This window comes from Vulpes lagopus, chromosome 3, assembly GCF_018345385.1.
Source record: "Vulpes lagopus strain Blue_001 chromosome 3, ASM1834538v1, whole genome shotgun sequence".
Lineage (NCBI taxonomy): Eukaryota > Metazoa > Chordata > Mammalia > Carnivora > Canidae > Vulpes > Vulpes lagopus.
Genome location: NC_054826.1, coordinates 90,098,523 through 90,102,470, shown reverse-complemented (window position 1 = coordinate 90,102,470; position 3,948 = coordinate 90,098,523). Strand labels below are relative to the sequence as shown.

The 3,948-nt window shown below is 36.3% G+C and overlaps 1 pseudogene; it reads right to left on the bottom strand.

Moving 5' to 3' along the window:
- Window positions 1–1,842: 1,842 nt before the first annotated feature.
- On the bottom strand, window positions 1,843–2,312 carry LOC121487051 (annotated as a pseudogene).
- Between the last annotated feature and the right edge of the window lie 1,636 nt (window positions 2,313–3,948).

Below are 3,948 nucleotides of genomic sequence, written 5' to 3'. Positions count from 1 at the left end.
ATTCATTGTCAGTAGACCTGTATTACAAAAAAAGTGTTAGAAAAAGTTCTTTAAGCTGAAGAGAAATAACACTACTGGAAATTTGAATCTACAAAAAGGAATGAGGAATACTGAAAATGGTTTATAGGTAGGCAAATACACAAGGATAATTGTTTCTATAAGGAAATGTTTTTTAACAGTTCACAATTAATTATAATTTTTGCTATAAGTTCCCAGCTATAACTTTTTGTACTTCTCTTTTGTAGACTTCATGGAGCCACTCAGAGAACACTTCTTCCCTCCCTTCCAACTCTCTCCTGCCCTGGTTATATAACTTCTCCAAACCCTATGACCACTGGTCCTTGTTTATCTATGTATTTATTTTTATTTAATTTTATTTATTCAACATGTAACATCTTGTTTCTTAAAATTAAAAAAATGTGGGGATCCCTGGGTGGCTCAGCGGTTTAGCGCCTGCCTTTGGCCCAGGGCGCAATCCTGGGGTCTCCGTATCGAGTCCCGCATCGGGCTCCCAGCGTGGAGCCTGCATCTCCCTCTGCCTGTGTCTCTGCCTCTCTCTCTTCTCTCTCTCTCTCTCTCTCTCTCTCTCTCTCTCTCTCTCTCATGAATAAATAAATAAAATCTTAAAAAAAAATTTTTTTAATGTGCTTAAAGCAAACATGAAAACCTATTAGTATCTATTAATTCCGAGTGGTGAGGCACTGGTGTTATTATTTATTCTCTATTTATTTCTATATTTAAAAACTTTCTGTTAAAGATTTCCAGTTATTTCCATTTCAGAGTCACTATGTATGACTTAATTTGTCTTAAACCATTTTTCCAAAATAAATGTTTACATGAATAATTTATAAGAATGTTCATATGAAAACATTCAAAAGAATAATACCTAAATTACCGTTTCATTTATTTATCATGATGAGAAATTTAGTTTAAAATAATTTTTTACATTTGTGATGAGAACAAAATTCATTAATAAATGAATATTACATTATATTAAATATATTATATTAAAATAAATCAGGACTTCTCTCTTCTTTTTTACCTGCTGAAGACAATTTTAGTCTTTCCTCTCTGCCTTCATCTTACAAGAAGAGCTTTGGTGATATAAAACCAGGAGAATCAGTAGAAGGACACCAGAATTGGAGAGGTAAAATGCTCAGAGATTAGTTGGGGAAAGGAGTGAAGAATTAAGGGTTTCAAGAATGGGTGACTTTCAAGTAGTCAGAGGCACCAAGGAACTGCAGCAGAGAGAAAAGAACATCCTAGGAATTGTGCCATGGGTTATTGATCTATATAATATATATATTACAATATTTTTAAATGATGTTAGTAAACATCGAAATACTTTTTAATTGCTGACTACTGTTTCTTTGTCAGTATTTAGCGCCTCAACATTTATTTGAATTACATGCTCATAAATTCCTGAAATGTATTTCCCTGCTGTTTCCTGAAAAAGACCTGGGAAGGGGAGGTCAGAATATTATATTCTCATTGCTGAATTGCTGAGGGTGGGGTGGAATTATATCATATAAATACAGTGATGGTAGAAGTGATGGGCTTTGGAATCTTCACAACATTTTATAATTGAAATCTAAAAATACAAGGTGTCATTTCTCAAACACCCAAGCACTTTGACATATCTTTCAAACTGTGACATCCTCTCCACCTACTACATATATAATATATATGTCCATGCATACTTATACACATGTATTATATTTAATATGTTATATATAACTATAATGCAGTTAATCATATCTCTGTTAACTATGATTATATACATTCAAAAATATTTTTATGGTGAAAAATTTTATAATTAGTATCTATCCAACTGGACTCAGTTTAAATGATTCCAACTTTGTCAGCAACATCCAAAGCATCATAGTAAGGAGCCAGTCCAACATATACCTTCTTTTCTCCATCCAGCCTGATTAGGGCATTGACCTTGGCCATGTCAATGTCATATGGCTTTTTCATAGTCTGTTACGCTGGTGCTTTTTGGCCTTGACATCTACAAAGAACACAAGTGTGTTGTTGTCTTCTACTTTCTTCATAGTTGACTCAGTAGTTAGAAGGAACTTGATAATGGCACAGAGGTCAAGCTTGTTTCCTCTGGGGGTGCTCTTTTGAGGATATTTGGGCTGCCTTTGGAGATGCAATATCTTGGACTCTAAGAACATAGGTGATGTATGAATCTTCTTTTCTTTATGATTGTGGAAGCCTTTCAGCATGACTTTCTTGGCCTTCAAAGCCTTTGCTTTGGCTTCAGCTTTGGGAGGGACAGGGATTTCCTTCATTACCTTTGACACCATCTTCATGAAAAGATATACATTCAAAAATTTGAAATAAATCTCCCATCCCTGATTCTTACTCTACACAGTAAATGCTTTTGCCATTTTGTAGTTGAATGTGTACATGTGTTTACATTCACATTATAGAATGGTAAATGTACACTACTATTTCTTGGTTTTTCAGTTTTAGGTATTAACTATAGACTTCCTAATATGGGAGATGAAGATTTCACATTCTTATATAGTCATAATTTTTGGTTAAATCAATATTCAGTGTTTATATAAATATTATTCATGGCGGAGTGGTGTACTATAAAAACAATTTCTCTCTATACAACATTTTCCTACTAGAGAGTTGATAACGATTGTCTTATTATTTCACTTGCTTATTATTTACCTCTGTCAATCATTGTATATAATTATATAATCATGACTATGAGTTTATCCTAGGTGGCAAATGGAGGGCAGGGACTGAGACACCAGCACCATTCAGTGCATTCATTTGTGCTTAACCCCCTGTTTTCATCGCAGCCCTGGCCCTCAGTGTCCCTGAGCCCTGATTCAATTTAGATCAACCTCCAAAGAGTAACACTTCAATGTTCTGCAAAGGTGAGCAGTCACCAAAGCTGGAGGGTCTGGGAGGGAATATGGAGATCCAATCTTCTTGTAGACTTTCCACCAATCTTCCTATTTTGAACCCAAGCTGAATTCCACTTCCAGAGACATTCATGACCTTCCAGAGTTCAGACAAGCATCTCTACGTTGCATTTAGCCCTTCCCTTCTGCAAGCTTGAGTTTCATTTCCACCCCCAATTAATTTTCCAAATTCCTTTCCATTCATTCTTCTTTCCAGATTCCTAAATTTTGTTTCTATCATGACTTTTCCTGAAAACTGACTAATCTTGTACCAGTAACCTTCTCTGACTCTGTTTCTCAATCTATTAAATGAAAGAGTCATGCTCTCCTTTACAGTACCCAAATGCAAATCCTGCCACATCTTTCCTTCACACATCACCTCAGCCACCATTTGCTGTGAGAATCTCTGAAGGCTATGGCCAGAGCTGAGGATGTGCTGGAAATGCAAGTACTTGATCTGGGCTGTCAGTCAAGACAGAAACGCATTGGTTTATTAATGACCCACAGAGAATTTCACAGAAAAAAAAGAAGTGTTTCATCTTTTTTATTACTGCTTCTTTTTCCAAGAGTTCTAGAAACAAATCCAGTCACCCATAGAGGGGATAAAGGAGTATGAAGAGAAGAGACAGGTGAATAAAGGGGAGAAAGGAGAAATGGGGGAGAGAAACACAAGGCAAGCTGTCTATTGTCCTGCTACATCCTTGTCTCCATTAGAGTGTCCTCATACCTCATACATGTCCCCAAGTCCCAGGTGGGTAGGCCCCACATCAAGATGAACTCCCTGGGTGTTCCATTCAGGCACAGACTGAAACTCCACAACACAAAGGTAAAACTTGTGACAGCAAACTAATCGATCTCCTTGACATGGTGGGACATACATCTCATTTATCTTTGATTCTTCTTACTCTCTCTGTGATGAGTCTATTTTCATGATGAAGTATCATTTCGCAAGCTCAGTTGGCTGATGGATTGTGAAACTTACAAGACTAACTCCAGTAAGTTCTTTGAAGTGGATCAAAAC